Raw genomic sequence first — 14,366 nt, 5'->3', positions numbered from 1 at the left:
ATATATAGAAAACTGTAAAACACTGATGAAAGCAATCAAAGATGACACAAATAGATGGAGAAATATACCATGTTCATGCATTGGAAGAATCAATAGAGTGAAAATAAGTATACTAACTCAAGCAATATACAGATTCAATGCAATCCCTATCAAGCTACCAATGGTATTTTTCACAGAACTAGGACAAATAATTTCACAATTTGTATGGAAACACAAAAAACCTTGAATAGCCAAAGCAATCTTGAGAAAGAAGAATGGAATTGGAGGAGTCAACCTGCCTGACTTCAGACTATATTACAAAGCTACAGTCATCAAGACAGTATGGTACTGGCACAAAGACAGAGATATAGATCAATAGAACAAAATAGAAAGCCCAGAGACAAATCCATGCACCTATGGACACCTTATCTTTGACAAAGGAGGCAAAAATATACAATGGAGAAAAGACAATCTTTTTAACAAGTGGTGCTGGAAAAACTGGTCAACCACCCGTAAAAGAATGAAACTAGAACACTTTCTGACACCATACACAAAAATAAACTCAAATGGATTAAAGATCTACATATAAGACCAGAAACTATAAAACTCTTAGAAGAAAACATAGGCAGAACACTCTCTGACATAAATCACAGCAAGATCCTCTATGACCCCCACCCAGAGTAATGAAAATAAAACCAAAAATAAATAAATGGGACCTAATTAAACTTAAAAGCTTTTGCACAATGAAGCAAACTATAAGCAACGTGAAAAGGCAACCTTCAAACTGGGGGGAAATAATAGCAAATGAAGCAACTGACAAAAATTTAATCTCCAAAATATTCAAGCAGCTCATGTGGCTCAATACCAGAAAAATAAATGACCCAATCCAAAAATGGGCCAAAAAACTAAATAGACATTTATCTAAAGATATACAGATGGCTAACAAATACATGAAAAGATGCTCAATAAGACTCACTATCAGAGAAAGGCAAATCAAAACTACAATGAGGTGCCATCTCAGACCAGTCAGAACGGTTGCCATCAAAAAAGTCTACAAACAAATGCTGGAGAGGGTGTGGAGAAAAGGGAATCTTCTTACACTGTTATTGAGAATGCAAACTAGTACAACCACTATGGAGAACAGCATGGAGATTCCTTAAAAACTGGAAATTGAACTATATACGACCCAGCAATTTCATGGCTGGGCATACACACTAAGGAACCCAGAATTGAAATAGACACATGTACCCCAATGTTCATTGCAGCACTGTTTACAATAGCTAGGACATGGAAGCAACCTAGATGTCCTTCAGCAGATGAATGGATAAGGAAGTTGTGGTACTTATACACAATGCAATATTACTTAGCTATAAAAAAGAACACATTTAAGTCAGTTCTAATGAGGTGGATGAAACTGGAGCCTATAATACAGAGTGAAGTAAACCAGAGAGAGAAACACCAATACAGTATATTAATGCATATATATGGAATTTAGAAAGACAGTAACAACTACAACCCTATATTCAGGATAGAAAAAGAGACACAGATGTAAAGAACAGATTTTTGGACTATGTGGGAGAAGGCGAGGTGTGATAGTATAAGAGAATAGCATTGAAACACATATATTACCATATGTAAAATAGATGACCAGTGCAAGTTTGATGCATGAGGCAGGGCACGCAAAGCTGGTGCTCTGGGACAACCCAGAGGGATGGGTGGGGGGGAGGGTGGAGAGTGAGGTGGAAGGGGGACTCAGGATGGTGGGACACATGTACATCCATGGCTGATTCATGTCGATGTATGGTAAAACCACCACAATATTGTGAAATAATTAGCCTCCAATCAAAATGAATAAATTAATTTTTTAAAAAAGGAAGTTTATAGTAATGCAAACCTACCTTAAGAAATGAGAAAAACATCAGATTAACAACCTAACCTTACACCTAAAACAACTAGAAAAGAAAGAACAATAAGATCCAAAGTTAGAAGGAAAAAAATAATTAAGATCAGAGCAGAAACAAATAAAAAAGAAATGGAGGATCCAATATCAAGGATCAATAAAACTAAAAGCTGGTCTTTTGAGCAGACAGACAAAATTGACAGACTGTTAGCTAGATTCATTAAGATAAAAAGGAAGAAGATAAATCAATTAAATTAGAAATGAAAAAGAAGTTACAACAGACAGTGCAGAAATACAAAGGATCATAAGAGACTACTGTGAGCAACAGTATGCCAATAAAATGGACAACCTGGAAGAAATGGACAAATTCTTAGAAACATACAACTTTCCAAGAATGAACCAGGAAGAAACAGAAAATATGAACAGACCAATCACAAGCACTGAAATCGAAACTGTGATAAAATCTTCCAAAAGTCCAGGGTCAGATGGCTTCACAAGTGAATTCTATCAAACGTTTAGTGAAGAGCTAAAACCTATCCTGCTCAAACTTTTCTAGAAAATTGCAGAGGAAGGAAAGCTCTCAAACTCATTCTGTGAGGCCACTATCACCATGACACCAAAACCAGATGAAGATACCACCAATAAAGAAAATTACAAGCCAGTATCATTGATAAAAATAGATGCAAAAATCCTCAACAAAATTCTAGGAAACAGAATTTTTTCCAACAATATATTAAAAAGCTCATACACCATGATCAATTAGACTTTACCCCAGGGATGCAAGTATTCTTCAATATATGCAAATAAATCAACATGATACACCATATTAATAAATTGAAAGATAAAAATCATATGATCTCAATAGATGCAGAGAAGTAATAAGACATTAGCAAAAAAATAAAAAATAAAGAGAGACATGCACATTAAAATGATGTATAACATAGCCACATTTATTTAAGAATGTATTCTAATACCAAATGGAAATGATATTCAACAATGTAAAACTGCAATTACTTTTGCACCAACCTAATACAATTTTCTTGGATTGGAAGAATCAATATTGTGAAAATGACTATACTATCCAAAGCAATATACAGATTGAATGCACTCCCTATCAAATTAACAATGGCATTTTTGACAGAACTGGAAAAAAAATGTTTGCAATTTGTATGGAAACACAAAAGACCCTGAATAGCTATACCAGTCTGGAGAAAGAAAAATGGAGCTAGAGGAATCAACCTTCCTAACTTCAGACAATACTACAAAGCTTCATTCATCAAGATAGTAGGGCACTGGCACAAACAGAAATATAGACCAATGGAACAAGATAGAAAGCCCAAAGATAAACCCATGCACCTATAGACAATATCTTTGACAAAAGAGGCAAGAATATATAATGGAGAAAGGACAGCCTCTTCAATAAGTGGTTCTGGGAAAACTGGACAGCTGGATGTAAAAGAAATTAGAATGCTTCCTAACACCATCTACAAAAATAAACTCAAATGGATTAAAGGACTTAAATATAAAAACAGAACATATAAAACTCTTAGAGCAAAACATAAGCAGAACACTCTGACATAAATCACAGCATTTTCTTTGACCTACCTCTTAGAGTAAGGGAAATAAAATTAAACAAATAGGACCTAGTTAAACTTAGAGGATTTTGCTCAGCAAAGTAAACTATAAACAAAGTGAAAATATAACCCACAGAATGGGAGAAAATAATTGCAAACAAAGCAACTGAAAAAGGATTAATTTCCAAAATATATAACCAGTTCATGCAGTTGAATATCAGAAAAACAAACAACCCAATCAAAAAATGAGCAGAAGACCTAAACAGACATTTTTCCAAAGAAGACATACAGATGGCTAATAAACACATGAAAAGGTGCTTAACATCACTCATTATTAGAAAAATGCAAATCAAAACTACCATGAGTCAGATCAGATCAGATCAGATCAGATCAGTCGCTCAGTCGTGTCTGACTCTTTGCAACCCCATGAATCGGAGCACGCCAGGCCTCCCTGTCCATCACCAACTCCCTGAGTTCACTGAGACTCACGTCCATCGAGTCAGTGATGCTATCCAGCCATCTCATCCTCTGTCGTCCCCTTCTCCTCCTGTTCCCAATCCCTCTCAGCATCAGAGTCTTTTCCAATGAGTCAACTCTTCACATGAGGTAGCCAAAGTACTGGAGTTTCAGCTTTAGCATCATTCCTTCCAAAGAAATCAGGGCTGATCTCCTTCAGAATGGACTGGTTGGATCTTCTTGCAGTCCAAGGGACTCTCAAGAGTCTTCTCCAACACCACAGTTCAAAAGCATCAATTCTTCGGCGCTCAGCCTTCTTCACAGTCCAACTCTCACATCCATACATGACCACTGGAAAAACCATATCCTTGACTAGACGGACCTTTGTTGGCAAAGTAATGTCTCTGCTTTTGAATATGCTATCTAGGTTAGTCATAACTTTTCTTCCAAGGAGTAAGCGTCTTTTAATTTCATGGCTGAACTCACCATCTGCAGTGATTTTGGTGCCCCAAAAAACAAAGTCTGACACCATTTCCACTGTTTCTCCATCTATTTCCCATGAAGTGATGGGACCAGATGCCATGATCTTCATTTTCTGAATGTTGAGCTTTAAGCCAACTTCTTCACTCTCCACTTTAACCTTCATCAAGAGGCTTTTGAGTTCCTCTTCACTTTCTGCCATAAGGGTGGTGTCATCTGCATATCTGAGGTTATTGATATTTCCCCGGGCAATCTTGATTCCAGCTTGTGTTTCTTCTAGTCCAGCGTTTCTCATGATGTACTCTGCATATAAGTTAAATAAGCAGGGTGACAATATACAGCCTTGACGTACTCCTTTTCCTATTTGGAACCAGTCTGTTGTTCCATGTCCAGTTCTAACTATTGCTTCCTGACCTGCATACAGATTTCTCAAGAGGCAGGTCAGGTGGTCTGGTATTCCCATCTCTTTCAGAATTTTCCAGTTTATTGTGATCCACACAGTCAAAGGCTTTGGCATAGTCAATAATGCAGAAATAGATGCTTTTCTGGAACTCTCTTGCTTTTTTCCATGATCCAGCGGATGTTGGCAATTTAATCTCTGGTTCGTCTGCCTTTTCTAAAACCAGCTTGAACATAAGGAAGTTCACGGTTCACATATTGCTGAAGCCTGGCTTGGAGAATTTTGAGCATTACTTTACTAGCGTGTGAGATGAGTGCAATTGTGCGGTAGTTTGAGCATTCTTTGGCATTGCCTTTCTTTGGGATTGGAATGAAAACTGATCTTTTCCAGTCTTGTGGCCACTGCTGAGTTTTCCAAATGTGCTGGCATATTGAGTGCAGCACTTTCACAGCATCATCTTTCAGGATTTGGAATAGCTCAACTGGAATTCCGTCACCTCCACTAGCTTTGTTCGTAGTGACGCTTTCTAAGGCCCACTTGACTTCACATTCCAGAATGTCTGGCTCTAGGTCAGTGATCACACCATCGTGATTATCTGGATCGTGAAGATCTTTTTTGTACAGTTCTTCTGTGTATTCTTGCCATCTCTCCTTAATATCTTCTGCTTCTGTTAGGTCCATACCGTTTCTGTCCTTTATTGAGCCCATCTTTGCATGAAATGTTCCCTTGGTATCTCTGATTTTCTTGAAGAGATCTCTAGTCTTTCCCATTCTGTTGTTTTCCTCTATTTCTTTGCATTGATCACTGAAGAAGGCTTTCTTATCTCTTCTTGCTATTCTTTGGAACTCTGCATTCAGATGTTTATATCTTTCCTTTTCTCCTTTGCTTTTCGCTTCTCTTTTTTTTCACAGCTATTTGTAAGGCCTCCCCAGACAGCCATTTTGCTTTTTTGCATTTCTTTTCCATGGCAGCTGCGGCCAGCGCGCTAAGCGCGGCCGAGAGGAGCCACCCCACGTCCGAGGTCAGGGACAGTGGCCGAGAGTACCAGACTGCGACGGTGCAGGAACAGCCGAGAGGAGTTACCCCACATCCGAGGTCAGGGGGGGGCGGCCGAGAGGAGATACCCAGCGTCCGAGTTCAGGGGCAGCGGCCGGGAGGAGCTACCCCACCCCCCTAAGCCTGAGGCCAAGGGTGGTGGGGCGGGGGGGGGGTGGGGGGCGGTAGGGGGTGGGGTTGAGGACCTACCCCATGCCCCCACGCCCAAGGCCAGGGGCGGTGGCCGGGAGGAGCAACCCTACGTCCAAGGAGCCGTGGCTGCACAGGCGCAGGAAGGCCTAGAGGAGCTATCCCACGTTGAAGGTCAGGAAGGGCGGTGGTGAGGAGATACCCCTCGTCCAAGGTAAGGAGCAATGGCTGCACTTTGCTGGAGCAGCCGTGAAGAGATACCCCAAGCCCAAGGTAAGAGAAACCCAGGTAAGACAGTAGGTGTTGCAAGAGGGCATCAGAGGGCCAACACACTGAAACCATACTCACAGAAAACTAGTCAATCTAATCACACTAGGACCACAGCCTTGTCTAACTAGATGAAACTAAGCCATGCCCGTGGGGCAACCCAAGATGGGCAGGTCATGGTGGAGAGATCTGACAGAACGTGGTCCACTGGAGAAGGGAATGGCAAACCACTTCAGTATTCTTGCCTTGAGAACCCCATGAACAGTATGAAAAGGCAAAATGATAGGATACTGAAAGAGAAACTCCCCCAGGTCGGTAGGTGCCCAATATGCTACTGGAGATCAGTGGAGAAATAACTCCAGAAAGAATGAAGGGATGGAGCCAAAGCAAAAACAATACCCAGCTGTGGATATGACTGCTGATAGAAGCAAGGTCCGATGCTGTAAAGAGCAATATTGCGTAGGAACCTGGAATGTCAGGTCCATGAATCAAGGCAAATTGGAAGTGGTCAAACAAGAGATGGCAAGAGTGAATGTTGACATTCTAGGAATCAGCGAACTGAAATGGACTGGAATGGGTGAATTTAACTCAGATGACCATTATATCTACTACTGCGGGCAGGAATCCCTCAGAAGAAATGGAGTAGCCATCATGGTCAACAAAAAAGTCTGAAATACAGTACTTGGATGCAATCTCAAAAATGACAGAATGATCTCTGTTTGTTTCCAAGGCAAACCATTCAATATCACAGTAATCCGAGTCTATGCCCCCACCAGTAACCCTAAAGAAGCTGAAGTTGAACAGTTCTATATAGACCTACAAGACCTTTTAGAACTAACACCCAAAAAAGATGTCCTTTTCATTATAGGGGACTGGAATGCAAAAGTAGGAAGTCAAGGAACACCTGGAGTAACAGGCAAATTTGGCCTTGGAATACGGAATGAAGCAGGGCAAAGACTAGTAGAGTTTTGCCAAGAAAATGCACTGGTCATAATAAACACCCTCTTCCAACAACGCAAGAGAAGACTCTATACATGGACATCATCAGATGGTCAACACCGAAATCAGATTGATTATATTCTTTGCAGCCAACGATGGAGAAGCTCTATACAGTCAGTAAAAACAAGACCAGGAGCTGACTGTGGCTCAGACCATGAACTCCTTATTGCCAAATTCAGACTTAAATTGAAGAAAGTAGGGAAAACCACTAGACCATTCAGGTATGACCTAAATCAAATCCCTTATGATTATACAGTGAAAGTGAGAAATAGATTTAAGGGCCTAGATCTGATAGGTAGAGTGCCTGATGAACTATGGAATGAGTCAGATGGTCATCATCAAAACAATCTACAAACAACAAATGCTGGAGAGGATGTGGAGAAAAGGGAACCCTCTCTTAGACTGTTGATGGGAATGTAAATTATATAGCCATTGTGGAGAACAGCATGGAGATTCCTTAAAAATGTAGGAATAAAACTACCATATCACCTAGCAATTCCATTACTGGGCATATACCCTGAGATGATCATAACTCAAAAAACACATGTACCCCAACGTTCACTGCAGCACTATTTTACAATAGCCAGCACACGGAATCAAGCTAGATAGCCATTAATAGATGAATGGATAAAGAAGTCCTGGTACATATATACGATAGAATATTACTCAGCCATAAAAAGGAACAAATTAGAGTGAGTTATAGTGAGGTTAATGAACCCAGAGCCTGTTAATCAGAATGAAGTCAGAAAGAGAAAAACAAATATCATATGTTAACACATACATATAGAATCTAGAACAATAGTACTGATGAACCTATCAGCAGAGAAGGAATGGTGAAAAGACATAGAGAAGGGAGTTGTGAACACCATGGGGGATGGTGAGGGTGGAATGAATTGAGAAAGTAGCAGACATGTACACACTACCAAGTGTAAAATAGGTAGTATGTGGGAAGCTGCTGTATAATACAGGGAGCCCAGCCTGGCACTCTTGTGATGACCAAGAGGGGTGGGATGAGTGGGTAGTAGGGAAGCTCAAGAGGGAGGGTGTGTGTATATATATAAATTTATTAATGTTAATATATATATATAATTATGACTGATTCACATTATTGTAAGGCAGAAATCAACACAACATTTTAAAGCAATTATCCTCCAGTAATTTTTTTTTTTTATTGACACCTAGAAGAATCACTGAACTCCGATTTCCCTGACTGCTGCTGCTGCTAAGCCGCTTCAGTTGTGTCCAACTCTTTGTGACCCCCAAGGACTGTAGCCTGCCTGGCTCTTCTGTTCACAGGATTCTCCAGGCAAGAATACTGCAGTAGGTTGCTGTGCCCTCTTCCAAGGGACCTTCCTGACCCAGGGATCAAACCCATGTCTCCTGTGGCTCCTGCATTGCAGGAGGATTCTTTATCACTGAGCCACCAGGGAAGCCCAAAGACCTGACAGACATTCCCAAGATTTTTTTTGCAGGACACAGATCCCCACCGGATGAAAACTGCTGACTGCAAGCATGTAGACCCCACACTGGTTGAAACCAGAAGGTTGATGATGCTTGAAATTTAACCTTGATGCCAACCAATTCAAAATCAAACACAAGCTGATCAGGTACCTTGCAGCACTCTCCCTCACACTGTCTTTTAAATCTGTTCCTCAGAACTTTTTGTGGAGTTATTGGGCAGTCTTTTCTGCCTTCTCCCTTGTGGACAAAATATCACACAAATAAAAAACTTCGCTTGCTTAAGAGCCTTGTGGTAGGAATATTCATTTCTATAGTATTGCTGCCCAAGAATGTGGAGAGGGCCTGATAACAGGCAAATGCAAATGAATAAAGTTGGACTCTAACCTCAAAATATATACAAAATTATTTTAAAATGGATCAAACACCCAAAAGTAAGAGCTAAAACAATAAAATTTTAGAAGGAAACATAGGAAATCTTCATAACTTGGATTCAGCAATGCATTCTCAGATATGATACCAAAAGAAAACACATTAATTGAGCTTCAGTTCAGTTCGGTTCAGTCACTCAGTCGTGTCTGACTGTTTGCGACCCTATGAATCGCAGCATGCCAGGCCTCCCTGTCCATCACCAACTCCCGGAGTTCACTGAGACTCACGTCCATCGAGTCAGTGATGCTATCCAGCCATCTCATCCTCTGTCGTCCCTTTCTCCTCCTGCCCCCAATCCCTCCCAGCATCAGAGTCTTTTCCAATGAGTCAACTCTTTGCATGAGGTGGCCAAAGTATTGGAGTTTCAGCTTCAGCATCATTCCCTCCAAAGAAATCCCAGGGCTGATCTCCTTCAGAATGGACTGGTTGGATCTCCTTGCAGTCCAAGGGACTCTCAAGAGTCTTCTCCAACACCACAGTTCAAAAGCATCAATTCTTCTGTGCGCAGCTTTCTTCACAGTCCAAATTTCACATCCATACACGACTACTGGTAAAAGCATAGCCTTGACTAGACGGACCTTTTTTGGCAAAGTAATGTCTCTGCTTTTCAATATGCTATCTAGGTTGGTCATAACTTTCCTTCCAAGGAGTAAGCGTCTTTTAATTTCATGGCTGCAGTCACCATCTGCAGTGATTTTGGAGACCCAAAAAATAAAGTCTGACACTATTTCCCCATCTATTTCCCACGAGGTGATGAGAGCAGATGCCATGATCTTCGTTTTCTGAATGTTGAGCTTTAAGCCTATTTTTTCACTCTCCTCTTTCACTTTCATCAAGAGGCTCTTTAGTTCCTCTTCACTTTCTGCCATAAGGGTGGTGTCATCTGCATATCTGAGGTTATTGATATTTCTCCCAGCAATCTTGATTCCAGCTTGTGTTTCTTCCAGCCCAGCGTTTCTCATGATGTACTCTGCATATAAGTTAAATAAGCAGGGTGACAATATACAGCCTTGACATACTCCTTTTCCTATTTGAAACCAGGCTGTTGTTCCATGTCCAGTTCTAACTGTTGCTTCCTGACCTGCATATTGGTTTCTCAAGACAATGCCAAAGAATGCTCAAACTACTGCACAATTGCACTCATCTACTTTACACGCTAGTAAAGCAATGCTCAAAATTCTCCAAGCCAGGCTTCAGCAATACATGAACTATGAACTTCCAGATGTTCAAGCTGGTTTTTAGAAAAGGCAGAGGAACCAGAGATCAAATTGCCAACATCCGCTGGATCATCAAAAAAGCAAGAGAGTTCCAGAAAAACATCTATTTCTGCTTTATTGACTATACCAAAGCCTTTGACTGTGTGGATCACAATAAACTGGAAAAATTGAGCTTCACCGAGTCAAAAACTTTTGAGCACCGAAGGACAAGAATGTGAAAAGACAAGTCATAGAATGGAATGTTTTCAAACCATATATCTGATAAGGATTTCATATTATGAACAAAAAAGAACTCTTACAATTCAACAACAAAATGACAGACTAGTAAAATAACGTGCAAAAGGAGCCATAGACATTTCTCCAAAAGAAATTATACAAATGGCCAACAAGTACATGAAAGGATGTTCAATATAGTCACTGTGAAGTGAAGTCACTTAGTTGTGTCCAACTCTTTGCGACCCCATGGACTGTAGCCTACCAGGCTCTTCCCTCCATGGCGTTCTCCAGGCAAGAGTACTGGAGTGGGTTGCCATAGTCACTAAGGAAATTTAAATCAAAACCACAATGTGTAAACACCCACTAAGAGCTATAACTTAAAATATTTTAATTTTTAAACAGAAAATAAATATTGGCAAGAATGTAGAAAACTGGAGCCCTCACACACTGCTGGTGGGAATGTAAAGTAGTATAGCAGCTGGGGAAATGTTTGGCCATTCCTCAAAAAGTTAAACATATAATTACCATATGACCTTGCAAGTTTACTCCTAAGTTTCTAGGAATAGAAATCATACACCAACGTAAAAATATGTTCACTAAAGTTCATGGTAGCATTATTCATAATACTCAAGTTGAAACAACCTGAAAGTCTCTGAGAATGGATAAACAGAATGTGGTATTATCCAAAATGTAGTTACATGACACAAAACTCATGAACCTTGAAAATATGTCAAGTGGAAGAAGCCAAACACAAAATACCACATATTATATGATTCTATATTTATATACTTGTGAAGGAAGAAACTTTCACAAACTGAGTTACGAAGAAGTCATTCTCGCTTATACATGATTTAACTTGAATTTTACACTAGCTAAAACAGCCTGTTTGTAGCCTATCAAACATAACCTTGGCATCTGCTTTAATCACTAAAGAAAAAGGTACATTGATCTAAAGTTAAAAAGTCCATGTTAAAAATATAGATTAAATGCCTCCTTTCCTGAGATGTCAGTGCTGATACTTCTTGGATGATAAGACTCCTTTTCTCTGGTGCCAAGGCCATACTGACACATTGTATACATTTCTATCTATTTCTGTTTGTTTGTTTTTGTGAAACCTTAAAGGAATGTATTCCTACTTGTTTGGTGTTCTTTCTGTTAGGCAGGAAGTTAGCCAAGAGAAAGGAAAGGTGGCTCCCTTCAGCTAAACATCCAGTGGTCACCTAATCCCACCAAGCAATTTACCACCCCCACCAAATATGCCCCCATCAATACTCCAAAATAGTCAAGGGACCAGAAAAACCACCCACCAGCCAACTAGTGGGACTTTCCCTACTCTGGCACACACACACACACACACACACACACCTCACACCATCATGTACTGAAGTAATCTTTTGGTGTCCATTGGACTCATTAACTACTTACAAATATTTCATGAATATACACATCTAATTATAACAGACTGAATTATGAAAAGGACATGTGCAGCTGTCAATCAAGTCTGTCAATCAATAATCCCCTGGATTATGCAAATGACCTTGCCTTAATATCTCTGTTCCCCACCCTTCCAGGGCCATTGCCTCCCTTTGCATGGCCCACCTCTCTCAAGGTATTCTCTCTGTTCTTCGTGTGTGCTCAGTCGCTCAGTGGCTTCCCACCGCTTACCGACCTGTTCTTTCTTTCCTTATTGTTAAGAAACTTGCGTGCAACAGGTAAGACCTTAGATTCTTCTTTGCATCCTTACCAAGAATGAGGGCCACAGGAGGAGAGGCCTCCAGACACTCCTCCGCTAACATTTGCTCTGATGAGATATAAAACTATGCAGAAAACCACCATGGCTTCCCTGGAGCAGTTCCTCAGTTATCTGAAAGCCACTCTCCCAGGCTGCAGTCCTCAGGTTGATTCAATTGAAACTGTTTTCTTTTCCTAGTCTCAACTGGCTTATTGATTATTTCCACTGACATAAGAAATGTCCAGAACTGGCAAATGCATACAAACAGAAAGTCAATTTGTGGTACCAGAGGGTGGAAATGGGGAGCCTGAGGAAGGACTGTTCCTGAGTACAGGGTTTATTTTAGGGAAGATTAAAATGTTCCACAATTAGTGCTGACAGTTTCACAACATAATGAATGTAATTAAAGTTACTGAATTCCAATAATTTAAAATACCGAAACTGGTGACTTTTATCTTGGTTTTCTTAAAAAACAAAAATCCTATAGGATGAATAAAATGATATCCCTACATTATAGCTGAGATTTAGGGATCGAGTCACTTGCCTGAAGTCAAATTAAAATCAAAGCTGACTGAACCTCCCAAAACTTTCCTTCTAATCACTAAGTTACAACCAAAATTAAAAATTAGGAAAATGTCCTAGTTGGGTTTTTGTCATTTGTGGCGTTTTTTGAGGAGGGGGGCGGAGCGGGGGCGTGGCTCAGCGGGAGAGCGCTCTTGGGCTGGAAGGCCTAGAGGGGTAAGCAGAGTACAGGGAGTAAGAGGGTTTAGGGAAGAGAAGAAAGGGCGAGGAGGTCCGAACGCTCACCGCTGAGGCCTCGGCAACTGCCTCCGCCTCGACGCAGAGGGGCGCTAATCAACCGAGCACCGCGCTTCCCTCCAACGCTTTCCCCAACCGCCCCGCCAGCGGCCCGCGGACAGGTTTACAGCCGCCGCCGCGCGCAGACCTCGCAAAGGCGCGGTCCGACCCCTGTATCAGGCAGGCAGGAAGACCCAGTAAGCGCCGCCTTGGCCCCTTCCCCGCCCACGGGCCCTGGAGCCCCAGTCCCCAGCTTGTCCATTCCTGGCAACCTGCATGCTCCAGGGCCGCCCAATCCACCTTTCTCAGGCTTCCCAAATATTTCACCACTTGCTCCTCCTGGCCAACCGCACAGTACCCCACTTCCCCGAAGAGACTAGGAGTGAGACATTAACCTTGGCTATGATATTTAAGGGGAAACCAACTCAATAATCAAGATAAATACTTTCATGTGACATTTAAAATTTTTTTCAAAATAAAAACCTAAAAGTACTGTGAGGTACTATGCTGCTGCTGCTGCTAAGTCGCTTCAGTCGTGTCCGAATCTGTGCGACCCCATAGGCGGCAGCCCACTAGGCTCCTCTGTCCCTGGGATTCTCCAGGCAAGAACACTGGAGTGGGTTGCCGTTTCCTTCTCCAATGCATGAAAGTGAAAAGTGAAAGGGAAGTCACTCAGTCGTGCCCGACTCTTAGCGACCCCATGGACTGCAGCCTACCAGGCTCCTCCATCCATGGGATTTTCCAGGCAAGAGTACTGGAGTGGGGTGCCATTGCCTTCTCCAATGAGGTACTATAGGAGAGATAAAACAAAAGGAAGAGTTAGACTATCTTTATTTTAAAATCTGTTATTTTTATTACGGAATTTTTTGGTTTTTTTTCAATATTGCATTAAATTGTTATTGTTGTTGTTCTTAATCTTCAGTACTGAGTATTTTGAGTTCTGAGTATATCCCTAAATTTTGCACTGGGAAGTGAGTACTTCAGTCACTGTGCATAACTTAGGCTACTGACAGCCCTCCCCTACTGTCAGCTTCAGTGTGGTAGTGGCAGAAAGGCTAGGAAAGCGCAAGTAGCCACCTTCTCCTCAGAGTCTGTCGGAGGCTAGCAAGAAACTTCCAGAACTGCAAACCCTCTAGATGTGTCCCAGCACAAGGTCTCAGTGGAGGGCAGGGACAGGAGAGTTAACCAGCATTCTGGCTACTGGCCACTACCAAACTAATAAGTTTATTAATATTCTTTCTAGTAAGTCATTCCTACTAACAGTGTTTTCATT

At 41.2% G+C, this 14,366-nt stretch overlaps 1 protein-coding gene across 2 annotated transcripts in view; it reads right to left on the bottom strand.

Annotated features, from left to right (window-relative positions):
* LOC109578124 (phospholipid-transporting ATPase ABCA3-like) overlaps positions 1–13,223 on the bottom strand; it is a 269,893-nt gene extending 256,670 nt beyond the window's left edge. Inside the window, exon 1 of one of the 2 annotated variants that reach the window (XM_019987123.2) lies at positions 13,103–13,223. The gene's annotated coding sequence lies outside the window, so the exon portion shown is untranslated. Of the gene's footprint in view, positions 1–12,307; positions 12,970–13,102 lie in introns of those variants that run through there. The other variant, XM_070779771.1, reaches the window with a different exon arrangement.
* Positions 13,224–14,366: the final 1,143 nt, after the last annotated feature.

Source organism: Bos indicus, chromosome 25 (genome assembly GCF_029378745.1).
Source record: "Bos indicus isolate NIAB-ARS_2022 breed Sahiwal x Tharparkar chromosome 25, NIAB-ARS_B.indTharparkar_mat_pri_1.0, whole genome shotgun sequence".
Classification (NCBI taxonomy): domain Eukaryota; kingdom Metazoa; phylum Chordata; class Mammalia; order Artiodactyla; family Bovidae; genus Bos; species Bos indicus.
Note: the sequence above shows the minus strand (reverse complement) of the source record. Positions and strands in the feature narration are given on the sequence as shown.